This window comes from Acartia tonsa, chromosome 6 (assembly GCF_053477335.1).
Source record: "Acartia tonsa isolate MP-2025a chromosome 6, ASM5347733v1, whole genome shotgun sequence".
Lineage (NCBI taxonomy): Eukaryota > Metazoa > Arthropoda > Copepoda > Calanoida > Acartiidae > Acartia > Acartia tonsa.
In genome coordinates, this window is record NC_137265.1 from 6,463,729 (window position 1) to 6,478,684 (window position 14,956).

The following is a 14,956-nucleotide window of genomic DNA, read 5'->3' on the forward strand; positions in this document are numbered from 1 at the left end:
GTACAAGCCCAATGATGACAAACAAAATTACCCCTTCTGTAGATTTAAATTAGTGGTTGAAACGTTTGAACAAGCCTTTAAACGATTAATATGTTTTAGATTTTTTACTTTACTATTCTGAAAATTCTCCTCCTTAAGCACCTAATTATGCAAACCATTAGATAAAAAGTGTTTAGAATATTATTATACCAATAAATATTCACAAAAAGCCCTATTTTTCACACACACAAACACACACACATACACACACACACACACAAACACACACAACTCTCCCCTTCCACAAAATGTTTTCTGTTTTCTTTTTTTTCCCCTGAAGGTAATTGAAAATAAATTGGTTTCCTCTCTACCCCCCAACCCTCCCTCCACGGTGGTATAGGCCCCCACATCCTCTCTCTATTTCTGATATTTTGGTATTAATCACTTGAGTCTCATAAGCCATTAATATATAATATCTGTTACACACAGACATACCACAAGGATCAAGTTCAGTTTAGGGATACACACAGACATACCACGGGGATCAAGTTCAGTTTAGGGATACACACAGACATACCACGGGGATCAAGTTCAGTTTAGGGATACACACAGACATACCACGGGGATCATGTTCAGTTTAGGGATACACACAGACATACCACAAGGATCATGTTCAGTTTAGGGATACACACAGACATACCACGGGGATCAAGTTCAGTTTAGGGATACACACAGACATACCACGGGGATCATGTTCAGTTTAGGGATACACACAGACATACCACAAGGATCATGTTCAGTTTAGGGTTACACACAGACATACCACAAGGATCAAGTTCAGTTTAGGGATACACACAGACATACCACGGGGATCATGTTCAGTTTAGGGATACACACAGACATACCACAAGGATCATGTTCAGTTTAGGGTTACACACAGACATACCACAAGGATCAAGTTCAGTTTAGGGATACATAGAGACATACCACAAGGATCAAGTTCAGTTTAGGGATACACACAGACATACCACAAGGATCAAGTTCAGTTTAGGGATACACACAGACATACCACAAGGATAAAGTTTAGTTTAGGGATACATACAGACATACCACAAGGATCAAGTTCACTTTAGGCATACACACAGACATACCACAAGGATCAAGTTCAGTTTAGGGATACACACAGACATACCACAAGGATCATGTTCAGTTTAGGGATACACACAGACATACCACAAGGATCCTGTTCAGTTTAGGGACAACTTGAAAAAAATATAGGTATGTTAACCCTTTACAGTCGGGCCCCTTGCCGCACCTTAATCGGTTGGGGGGGGGGGGAGCGTTCAACGCCCTCCCATATTATCTCAGTTCATATTAAAGCTAGAGGGCTAAAAATTTTTGTGCAAGTCCCTTGTTTGATAATGAATTTCCGACATTTCATAAGTCTAAGTCAATTTTCGCTTCCTTCGCCCTTTTATTTAACAACCTTTGTTTTTAGGTCTTTTTTTACTTAAAAATTTCAAAAGGCTGTAATTTTCTTATTTTGAAGCTAGAAGAACAATTTTTACCAGAAAATGTTTATCTTTATGTAAATTTTACATTAAAATATCAAAATATAAATTTCAGCGGCCGCAGCTGTACTTGGAAGCTGCCAGCCGCCGCAGTCGGCGGTCGGCGGGAAAACGGCGGCGGATCTTTATGAAATTTTTAAACGTTATGTAGACATGTCATAAAAGCTTAAGTTTTAAAATTTGAAGTCTCTAAGTCAAAAATTGCGGCCACAGGAGCCTTTCAAAGATTTCTGGAGACCTGGAGGCTCAGGACCTGCAGGATCATACCTGGAACCTGAAAGTGACTTGAACACCTGTATTTCATATAAGGATGTACTACTAGAGGATATTTTAGCTTTTTGGTATGATAAAATGCTTTGTTTTAGTCAAAAAAATATTTTTGCTCTTTACCTGGATGACCCTGCCAGGTTTGCTGGCATCCTGTGCCCGCCAGGTGGAGATATTAAAAGTATTCCAACTCCCAGTTATATGTCATACACATACTTAAAAAGTCACGCAGTTTGGGCTCTTTATCTTTCACACACAGAAAATGAGATAGAAAAAAAACGGATTGTACTTGTAATGCCATAACCCTGTAGGGGCACCAAGTACCGAAAAAAAGCCTAACCTGACCTAAATTAATAAACAAAGGGGAAGGGGGATTATGTGCTTGATTATGTACTTTGCCATAATTCGCCGGATATTTTAAAACTTTTTATTTTTTTACTAGATTCACACAAAGCATCGGACTACTCACATTGAATTTTCGATATTGCTACGAATCCGATTAATATCCGGTGGATTAAAACCGTTTATTATCTATACTGGAAAATTATGTATAGCATCGTATTATATCCAGTTTTCTACGGTTATTAAAATGTACAAGCATATGATGAAAACCAATTTTTTTTAGCCCGTGCCTTCGGTATCTCGGGGCTAAAAACTAGTTTAAATCTTATAATTGTATATTTTTATATCCGCGGAAAGATGTTTATAATACGATGCGATACATAATTATTATACCCTACCTGCAGCTCCATTACTAAGGACGGTTCCATTACTTGATTTGGTTGACTTCCACCCATCCTCAGATTTATCATCACTAAAATAAGCGCATATTAGAATCGTTCTGTTTGTCAAAAACTTGTATGAATAATTCTGAAATTCTATGACAGCTTATCCATTATAATGACGGTAATTACATCCTGATTCATTTAAAAGCCTAAATTATGACACAATATCATCATAAACCTTTTATCTTTTTTGAATATCAACAGTAAATTGGTATATCATTCATCCCAAAAGCTTCAATAAAGGTTATTACCCACCGCGCCGGAGGAATAAGGAATAGGAAAAAATCTACCCTACCTCCTAATTTTCAGTATATTTTTAAAATTATAGCGAAGAGGGGGCGGATTATCAGTGTTCAACGGGCACTTTGAATGAATGTACCCAATAAAGATAATATTTTATGTCCAAAATGAATATGTTTATTAAAATATTTACTTTTATGCAAAATATTTGCAAAAAAACTGTTAAAGAAAAAGTATTTATCCAATTTTTTTCTGCGAATTGTTCCAGAGAAAGAAAGGGGAAAATGGGCGGTTTAATACACAAGTTTTATAATTTTTGTTAATCGTTGGCCTAAAAACTTTGGAGACTTAAGTGAATTTTCATTAGTTGATTCATTAAGTTGAGTGTACAAACGTTTTAACCAATAATTTTATTTTACTTAAGGGGTAATTTTGTGCATCATCATTAGGGATGTACATCAATTTATCGGCCATTGTCTTATCCCTCTAGATCCCCGGAATTGTTCTCTTTTGAAGGTTTGCAGACAAATGCTTTTTACTTGGAAAACTTTAATCCCCTTCCTCTCTCTATACTATTCTATCCTTCATCTTATGTATGTATGCGAATCTCAATTTTTAAAAGCGAAGCTTTTCTATATTCAGGGTTAGTCCGTCCTTACGTCCGCTTTTTTTGTTATTTTATACAGGTTAGAATTGTCCTATCGATTTCAAACTTTGCATGCTGATTCCTATAACAGTTAGGTACGACTTAGAAAGCGTAGCAACTCTATAACCGTTACCAGAAAGTCTGTAAGTCCATTTAAAATAAGTTGTTTTTTTACTTTTTTGACAACAAATTTTTCTATGTTAAATTTATCCTATATATTTTTCTGACATGGTAAAGTGTTATAAGCAAAGCATTTCTATTATCAAGTCCTAAAAATGTCAGTATGTCCTTAAACAGTAACATGTATTTAATCAGTTTTGCAACAAATTTACTTAAAATTTTGTATAGACATATGCATTAATATTTAGTTTATTCAGTTCTGATACTCTACAAGTGCTAAATGTTCGTTTGTCCTTCATTTTTAGAGCTTTGCTTTTATGGATGTTGTTATCCTTGTTGTTTCAATGTATAAAAGTGAATCTTTTATATAGTAGGGTCGTTCCGTCCTTACGTTCTTGCGTAACGGATAGCTCTTTAATCTAGGCTTATTATCGTTACCAGAATGTCCTTTTAAAAAATGCTTAATTTAAATTTTTTGACAACAATTCTTGTATGATGTAATATTCCAATTCATCTGATTTTTTTAAATTGTAATTCTTAGGACAACAAATTCTTTTAAGCGAAGCATTTCTATAATCAAGTCCTAAAAAATAAATCATATGGTTGATTTTGAACAGCTGTGTTAAATCATGCCTAAATTATGTATAAATTTTATAAACCTAGAATTATGTCCTAAATTCTATAAAAACAAACTGTAAATAATATTCTATTTTATGTTTCTTTAAAATAGGCAATACAGTTGTACTTGTAATCATTGAACTAAAGGGATAAGACAATAGCCGATAAATTAATGTACATCCCCAATAATGATACACAAAATAATCCTTATGTAGATTATAATTAGTGGTTGAAGCGTTTAGACATTCAACTTAGTGAGCCAACCTCATTAAATTCATTAAAACGGCCCTAAGTTTTAACGCCAACGAGTAGAAATATTATTATAAACTTTGGGTACTAGTGTGTAAAACATCCCAATGTCCCCTCCCCCCCTTTCTTAGTTGTACTTGTAATTGCATTCAATAAAGTTAATTCTCTAGGGGGTGCGGGTCAGGGAGGGTGGGGACACTATTTATTACACTAGTCCCGAATATTTTACAGTAGCGTTTTCTTAATCGTTGTCTTAACAACTTTGAGGACCTTATTGAATTTTAATTTGTAAATTCATTAAGTTAAGTGTCCAAACGTTTCAACTGAAAATTGTAATCTACAGAAGGGGTAATGTTGTGTATCATCATTGGGGATGTTCATCAATTTATTATCCAATGTCTTATCCCTTTATATCCCTGGGTGCGGGGCACAATATTCAGAACAAACTTTATTCTCAAGTCAATGCAATCAATGATGCAGTAAACACTCAAATCACGCAGGAATCTAAAGGGATAAAACAATGGTCGAAAAATTTATCTACATCCCCATTGATGATACAATTACCTCTTCTGTTGATTACAATTATTGGTTGAAAAGTTTAGACACCCAATTAAATGTACCAACCAATCAAAATTCAATTAAAGTCCCCAAGGTTGTTAAGCCAAACGAGTAAGAAAACATTATTATAAGACTTTGGGGGCTAGTGTAATAAACAGTCCAATGTCCCCTCCCTCCCTGCAGCTCAAGTCAAACACAATCAATGAAAAACAGGCGTTATAAATATTCTTCATAAAGCAAGGATAATTTTATCATTTATGGTGCATTTTTAAAAGGAAAGCTTTTCAATAATTAGTGTCAGTCCTTCCGTCCGTCCATATTTCCGCCCGTAACTTAGGCAAGTTAGAGTTGTCCTATCAATTTCAAACTTGGTATTATGATTTAACTAGTAGATAGGTAAAATTTAGAAAAGGTAGCATCTTTATAATAGTTGCAAGAATGCCCGTACTTGCATTTTAGAAATGTTGAATCTTAATATTGTTACAAAAATGTTTTATGTAAAATGATTAGATTTTTGGAATACTGATTCCTAGGACAATATAGTACAATGTTATAAGCGAAATTTCTTTATATTTAAGTACTATGCTATGTTTCATTCGTAAAAGTAAGAAAATAATAAGTTTATTAAAAGACATATATTTCATTCTTTTTGCCAAGCTTTGTCAATAAATTACAAAAAAATTTACATAATCATTGGATGGATAAGTCAGGGTTCGGAAGCTGCGCCTCAGCCGCGCATAAGCCTCGGTTTTAAACCTGCTTGTGAGCAAAAAAAAAATTTCAGAAAGAAGGATTGTCTGCTAAAGAGCAGTTTTATACATCTAACAGAATTTTATAGTGATAACATGAAGATTTAACTGAGGCTTACACGCGGCTTACGCGCGGCTTCCGATCCCTAGGATAAATTATTATAGTAGAAAAAAACATTGCTTAAAATGACAGATCTATAGTATAGATATATATACAGATAACTACCTGCCCCACCGTTTACAAGGACCTTTTTCGTTTTCTAGCAAATTGTTTTCTGCTAATTGGCTGTGTTAATATTCCCGATGCTATTGGTTTATTTTCAAAGACCCAATTGACAGTCGGCATAAGGTCCTTGGGATGGGGACATACAGGTATTTAACCCTTTTCCCCTCTATTATTTTACTCTAACCTTTAAATATTGTTTTAAAAGGGGTAAAAGGCGACGTGGAGGGGGGGGGGATGTTGGTAAATTGTAACGCTGGAGGGTTTAATTTATGCAAACTTAAATTCAAGATTTATTTCCAGCCACAAACATTGAAAACTTCAGTGTGTAAATTCATTGTAGCTATAATCTGTACAATAAGTATGGGGTATTCCTATCCATTTTTTTGTGAATAAATATTCATTCCTAAATAAAAAACTGGATAGGAATATCATTCTCATTTAAACAAAAACTCATTTTTATGCAAAATTTTTTAAATTTTCATATCTATCGAATGGAAAAGGTTTGAAACCGATAGAACATTTCTTTATACTAAAACATATTTTTTCTCACGTTTTTTTCCCATGCTCAGGGAAAAAATGATACCGGGAAAAAAAATGACTACCTCAGGGAGAAAAAAAGAATATTTACATCTACAATTTAAGGGGTCGTTTATATAAGAATGTTCTTTTACATTCTTGAAACTTCTATTCTTTATGGCATTTTCAGAGAAAGTAACAAACAAACGGACAGACAAACTTATGTTGGGACCATCATTTTGGATGTTCCACAGGCCATAGAATTTATGAGAAAGTATTGAAAAAAAGATTTTTAATTTGTGAAAGAAGGGAACACTAAATGCCTTTTTAAAGGCATAAAAATATGTAATTGAAATTAAACGAAGAAACACTCTGAGAAACTTATAGTTTTGTATTCCTTGCTAAGTTTAAACTCGGGGGCTAAAACTTTGACAATAAATTGTGGTGCAAGCACTAATAACAAACTAAACAGTTACTAAGATTAAATAAAGTCATCATTATGCGCCCAGTTTAGCAGTGTTCTACATGATGCATATTTTATATGTTCATTAGACTGGGTCTTTTTGCGGTTATTTTACTATTTATTCGGATAGACTGTCCAAAAATGCCATACATGTCACTAAATATATTTAAACAAGGAGTTTATTATGAATTAAACATTTAAGTGTCAAGTAATACTAACTAACATAATTTTTTTCCCCACTAATCGTCTTTACAAGTCAAAGCTTAAAGCTAAAATAATGTTCAGTTTTTTTCTATTTATTTTTTTTATTTTATTATTTGGTGGTAAATAAATAATAGATTTTGAATAAAAGAATTTAGGATTTAAAAAGTAAAACATAAAAAAAATCTATGCGCATATTTTCTTGGAGGGTAGTGATAACCAACCACAAAATATTTATAAACCTTCCCTGGAACTGTAAGGAGCTTTATTGTAAAGGAGAACCATGTCGGATTAGCGGTTAGTGAGATACTTTGCTACAGACAACAAAAAGCTTACTACTTTATATAATAGGATAAGACATATAAAAAATTATTTGGATCATGTTACTTGTAGGTTTAGCGCTAAACCTACAAGTAACATGTTTAACTTTGCTTAACCTACAAGTAACATGTAACATAAAGGGAGATAAAAAAAATGGGAGATAGGCAGACAATGTTAGTTATATTTATATTGAAAATAAGCTATTGCTTAATTTATTTTATTTTATTTGATAAATAATCAAATTATTTTTAATAGAACAAGTATTTTTATCATTGATTAATCATATTGCCTTTTTTTGATTAACTTAATGACTATTGTCCTATTGTAAAAATACAATCATTTTAATAATTAATGGAATGGAACATAATTTGGTAGATATGCATAGCTGTATTGGAATAAAGTTAACCATAATCGATACTTAATTCAATATAGACTCTGTAATTTATATATTAGCAAAAAAATAAGTTAAACTCGGTTATATGACAAATTGAAGCTTCTTATATTGCCTATAAAAATGACATCATTCTGGCCTAATATATACTGGCCTGGCATTGGTAATTTAGTCTGTGTATTGAATTTTGAAAACTTAACTTCACATAGTACACAAAATGCTGACTATCTAATTTACATCTACGTAAAATGATACATATAGTTTCACGAAATGCATTTGAACTTAATTTAGTGAACCGCATATTTTATCCTGGTTAAATGGTTAAAATACATTTATATGGCATATGTTTGAAAGAATTTCAATTTTCTACCTCGTAGTTTTTAAATTATCAAGCCTTGAAAATCGTCTTTTTAAATTGCATATATCACAAAAAGACAATTTTCAAGTCTTGATATTTTAAAAACTACGTGGTAGAAAATTAAATTTATTTCAAATATATGCTATATAAATGTAGTTTAACCAATTAACTAGGAAAATATATGCAGTTCACTAAATTAAGTTTAAATGCATTTCGTGAAACTACCCCTTTATTATTCTACAACTAACAGAATTACATACAGACAGACATAATTAAAGTCACAGACAGACGAACATACAGACAGACATACATAAGGACACGCACATTGACAAACGTACATAAATTCAGAAATAAGAAATAGATATGTATACATAAAGGTAGAAATACAGACAGAATATATTTGGATCAGCTACATATAATCCGTGTCAACCTTCTATAGTCATTTCTGTACAAAAGTTTGTTTGAAATTGACAAACTAACAATCAATCTGACTGACCTACAAACGTACTAACAGAATGTAAACAGACAGAAAAAGGCAAGAACTAAAAATAACTTATATCTAAAGTTTCATAGTATCCCTTTATAATTATACTATAATTTAAAACTACTTAGTACATGGAAGGCGAAAAATAATTTTCTTGCAAAATGAAAAACGGTATAATAATCAATATAAATTTAGGTATAGAATATAAATAATTCCTTAAACATATCAGGAAATATTAGGTAGGGAGGGGTCATTGGATTTTAAATCATACTTTTCCACTTTCTATTAATATGCAGGGATCTAAAGAGATAAGACAATGGCCGATAAATTAGTGTTCATCCCTAATAATGACAAAATTACCCCATTTGTAGATTACAATTAGTGGATAAAACGTTTGGACATTTAACTTTATGATCCAACCAATCAAAATTCAATAATAGTTCCCAACTTTGTTGAGTCTACTAATAAGAAAATGTTTTTATAAAACTTTGGGAACTAGTGCAATAAGCAGCCCATTGCCCCCTCCCTTCCTGATCAATATGTTATTTTAATCTATAAATCTTGAATAGATTTTAAAAAATCAAATTTTTCTAACAATTATTTCAATCTAAAGAAGGCTTGATTTTGTATAACATGATTGGAGTTGTACATCAATTTATCATTCGTTGTCTTATCCCTTAAGATTCTTATTAATCCAGAGGTGTGCAAAAGAAAGGAGTTTCTACCCCATAGCAATTTTTTCTCAGTTATTTGCTGCGCTAATTACATTTACAATTACCCTTGTTAATGCGTTTTATTTCTTCTAGCTGATATTGTTTACATAGGAGAGTGTAAAGAACTATCAGGGATTTAAAAGGATAAGACATTGGCCGATAAATTGATTATCATCCCTAATGATAATACACATCATTACCCTTTTGTAGATTATAATTAGTGGTTGAAAACTCTGAACACTCAACAACCAATTCAATAAAAGTCTCTAGGGTTATTAACAAACAAATAAAAAAACGTTTTTTATAAAATTTTGGGGACTAGTGTAATAAACAGCTCAATGTCCCCTCCCTCCCTGATTTTGAACTATACATTGGTGTCTGTGTGAATGGTTTTCTTATTCGTCGGTTTAACAACTTATGGACTTTTAATGAATTTTGATTGGTTGGTTTATCAAGTTTAGTGGTCAAACATTTACAGAAGGGGTTAATTTTCTGCATCATCATTGGGGATGTACATCAATTTATTGCCTATTGTCTTATCCCTTTAGATCCCTGACTATACATTGGTGTCTATGTGGAGGGTAAGCATGGAGAATACAAAGTAGCATAAAGTGTTCTTACATTGCGAGTATAATTATCTTTTTATGAGTGAGATATCAGACACCCCAGGCCTGATGTACCCAGTAATAGTGAGATATCAGATACCCCAGGCCTCAGGAAACCAGTAATAGGGGATTATATATTCAATAAAAAATTACGATCTCATGAAAATACAAAAAAAAATACATTATATTTATGAAATATTTATTATTATTATTATGTATTTTATCTTTGGCAGATAATTGTCCAAGATCATGGGTAGTGATCTAGATTAAATAAATGATTTGAATAAATTTATTTTTATGACCAACGTAGAATTGACAAATATAGAATAGGACAAACGCTAAAGCAATACACATTGGATTAAGACAATTCAAGAAGAAGCACAAACAGCCAAGCTTTTTATAGTGCCTAAAACAAATTAGACTATACTGGCCTACCATAAGTCACTTTAAATGTATACTGGCCTGCCATTGGTGATTTAATTTTTGTTATTGGTTATTTGTAATGTATGATGTCATTTTTTATAGACACTAAATAGGCCTACTGAACAGCGGATTTCTTAGGACACACATAGGCTATGCCAAAATCAGGAATTACTTAAAATTAAATAGTAAAGTTGGTATAGGGTAGGGTAGTTAAGATATTCTTACATTAATTAGGTTAGGTTAAGACACATATACACAAATAAAACCCTGTATGGGTTAATAAATTTCTTCAATTTATCACTATAAACATCAATGAAGTCCAAGCTTTTTTGTATAAAAAAGAAGGTTTTTTTTGCGTGGGGGGGAACTAGTTCACTGAAAGTTGTCAACTCATTGGACTTTTAGCTGGTGTCGCTAAAATTACAACTTATTTTAATATCAGTTTTTGTATTTGGACACAGTATAGAAACATATCTGTGCATATATTCATTCATTGAAGGTATACACTCTAGATTTATTCATTTATTCAACTTATATATTCTTTTTAAATTGTCTCAAAAAGATCTTAAAAAACAATCTTAATAATAAAGTAAAAGGATGTCTGTGTGTGTGTGTGTGTGTGTGCCAAAGAATCTCTACAGGGAAGCTTCTCATAGGTCACGGGAAGGTTTTTAATTATTTTGGGGGAGGTTTTATTTGATGCTAGTTTAAAGTCAAACTGTTTGTAATTATTAGATAGAAAGATGAAGATAAAGGAAGAAAAAGTAAAAGGAACAGAAAAGATAGAAAAGAATAAGATCAATTACAAAATATATATCCTATTATATAAAGTAGCCAGATTTTGTCTTGTCTGAAACTTAAAATCTCAATAACTAATGAATTTGTTTGGTTTTCTATTTTATGTAAGCTTACATAGTTCCTGTGACGGTTTAGACTATTTTATTTTTAGATTTAAGTAGTAGGAGTGTTTTTAGCTGTCCTCTCACAGCCTCTTCGAATACAAAGTCCCTAAATGCTGGAGGCGTAGCCGCTAGTTTATATTTAAAGAACTAGCGGATTTGCCCCTAGAAGCTTCAATGGGATCCTAAGATTTGGGGTGGGGGAGGAAAGTCGACTCCCCCACCCCCCCAAAATTTGAGTTATACAAAGAAAACTTTTTCTTGAGGGGGTTATATTTTTTCTAGGAGCGATTTTTCTTTGGAGGGTTTAGCTACCCTTCTCCAAAGCAGTGTTATTCCTCCTTTGGACCTTCAATGGAAGCTTCAATGTAAAGAAAGACCGTATCAGTTAACGAGATCCTTCAATAACTACAAAAAACTTACTACTTTATGCTTTAGAACGAAAGAGGTAAATTAAAAATGATAGCATAGATGTACACAATTTAAATTTTACTCCATATTAATTTGTGTCAAAATGTAAGTGAATTTCACGTTTTAAACACAGGGTAAACAGCAAGGATCTAAAGAGATTAGACAATGGCCGATAAACTGTTTTACAACCCCAATGAGGAAACACAAAACTATCCCCTCTTTATATTACAACAAATTTTTGAATCGTTTGGACACTCAACTTCATTAACCAAAATCAAATATCCCAAAAGTTGTTAAGCTAAGGAATAAGAAAACGTTATTATAAAAGTCTGGGGACTTGTTTAATACAGCCCAATGTCCCCTCCCTCCCTGGTAAACTGGTACCACCGAACACCTTATAATGTAATGAATGGATAGGATTAGCAAAGGATTTTCAGTTCAAGGGTTACAAAATATTAAATCACAAAGTCGTAATGATTTTTAAAAGCGAAGCTTTTCTATAATTAGGGTCGGTCCGTCCGTCCGTCCGTCCGTCCGTCCGTCCGTACGTCCGTCCGTCCGAGATAGATAGCTTTTATTCGTTAATTTAGGCATGTTAGAATTGTCCTATCGATTTCAAATTTTGCATGATGATTCCTGTAGTAGTTAGGTACGATTTAAAAACCGTAGCAACTCTAAAATCATTACCAGAATGTCCGTACGTCCATTTTAAACATGTTGATTTTTCTACTTTTTTAACAACAAATTTTTATGTGATCTAATTATCCGTTTGATCTGATTTTTGGTGTATTGATTCCTGGGACAACAAAGAACAATAGTATAAGCGAATCAACTCTATAATGAAGTCCTAAAAATGTAAGCATGTCCATAAACATTATCCTATATCAAGCAGTTTTCCAACAAATTTACTTAAATTTTGCTACGACTCTTTCGATACTTTTATATTCTGATTATTCAGTTCAGACACTATACAAGTGTTGTCCTACCGTTTTAGTGCTTCGCTTTTATGGATGTTGTCATCCTTGTTCTAAAACGAACAAAAAATAACATTTTTCGATTAGGGCTTCTTCGAAACTGATTGATATCCGCTGGATTAGAACTAGTTATTAGCCATACTAATAAATCATATATAGCATCGTTTTGCAGAAAATGTTCCACGAATAATAAAATAAAAATCATTAAAACCCAGTTTTGTTTATCCGGGCCTTACAAACTGATTAAAACTTAAAATTTATCATTTTAATATCCGCGTAAAGCTGACTATAAGACGATGCAATACATAACTATTAATAACAAGGACGATCAAACTCGTATTGATATAACTAAATTGTAATATAATTTTGCTAGAATTTATAAAAGTAGAGTTTATAGTTGAAATTATGGCACTGGTTGACGTAAGGCATGCTCTAATAAAAAAGTAGCTTACATTAGTAAACCCATGCGTTCTTTAGAGAATCTTACTAAAATGCAATAGAAGTTAATTTATAACCTTAAACATTCTAATCCTGAGTTTTAAGCCTGATATTGATGGTAAATGCACCGAGAAAATCGGGGGGCAAACATTAGAAGTAAGTTTAGTAGAGTAACTAACCCTAGTATTTCAACAAATATATAAAATTGAGGAGCTGTTTTTGTTTAAAGCAGAAGTAAAGTTACTAGATTAACTAACCCTATTAGTTCAGCAAATATATAAAATTGAGGAACTGTTTTTGTTCAAGGCATACATTTTGAATAAATATATGACTAAATAGAGAAACTTATGATACCTCCACTTAAAGCTATCCTATAATATAAAGTACTAGCGGCTACGCCCCTAGAAGCCTCTAGGGGCACTGCACTGGTAGGAGAAGGAAAAGTCGACCTCATCCTATTTTAAATTTGAGTTTCCAAAGAGTTATAAAAATTATTTTTTGGGGGAGAGGGGGGTTAAGACACCCTCTCGAAAAATAGTTTAAACCCTTCACAGGACCTATAAGAAGCTTCACTGTAAAGGAGAACAATATCGGTTCAGCGGTTAGCGAGATCCTTCGGGACAGACAAAAAACGCTTACTACTTTATATAATAGGATTATATATATAAACACAAGTTATTTTTTTAACATTTTATTGATGGAAGACTATTGTTTCACTACTAAATAGATCATCAGTTCCAATTAAGATGTATAAAATGAGAGTAAAAAAAAACTATTGTCTTTGCATTTTGAATCATTTCAAAAGTATAAGCGTTTTTCTGAGCGAAGGATCTTGCTTTTATACATTGAAGCTTCTTATCGGGATGGTTTTTTATTTTATAAAAACAGTCAGTGTGTGGTTTTAGGCTATTTTTTGGCCCTTTCATATCCCTTTGAATATAGAGCCCCTAGTTTATTAAAAGTCAGTTTTATTAAAATTCAGTTAATTTATTTTAGACAATGCTTTTAAAGTTACTACTGAATTATTTTTTATCAGTGATTAAAAGACTGTTTAAAGGACATACTCGTAATTCCTTTTCTTCAGAAAGAAATAGTTAAAATGTTTCTTTATTTCATGATCCAATGGCATAGGCCGTTTCCCTTTCCAGGTAAAGTTTGAACGGGTGTTTTTCCTTAACAGCAATATTTTTTTCATCTACTAGAATTCTCGAAAACATTTCTGTTCTTCTTAGGAAGGTTATAATTATACATATATGATAGGATTCCTAGATAATTGGTCGTGATTCAAGAAACATTGTAAAGATCTCATAGTTTTTAACTTTGAAGTTAATATGTGATTTTTCCTAGTACATAATGTAGTAAGGTTTTTTCGTCTGTATCTTAAGATGTCGGTAACTACTGAACCAATTAAGTTCTTTATTTTATGGAAACTGGATGGTTTTAGGCTATTTTATTCTTATATCTATGTTTGGTTAAGGCAATTTAATTAATGTACTCCTTCGAATACAACAGCTAGTTTTTTTTTGATTGTTTGCAAGTAATGGAGAATTAATCTCTTGTTAATGCATTTTTTTGCTTTGTTTTTATTTTGTTAAAAAGTATTTACACCTCTATGCTAGTAGGAAGCACTAACATATTTTACAATTTCTAAACTAAATATATAAATATAGGTTCTTGTATACAAGCATTAAATATAGACAGCAGATATTGGTCAGAATTTTGGTGGGTATAAAAACCATTGAAAGAGGTCT

At 32.2% G+C, this 14,956-nt stretch overlaps 1 protein-coding gene across 1 annotated transcript in view; it reads right to left on the minus strand.

The window, feature by feature from the left end:
* LOC145321684 (uncharacterized) overlaps window positions 1-14,956 on the minus strand; it is a 165,953-nt gene that overhangs the window by 145,263 nt on the left and 5,734 nt on the right. The window contains exon 4 of the mRNA XM_080163205.1: window positions 2,558-2,631. The gene's annotated coding sequence lies outside the window, so the exon portion shown is untranslated. The remainder of the gene's footprint in view (window positions 1-2,557; window positions 2,632-14,956) is intronic.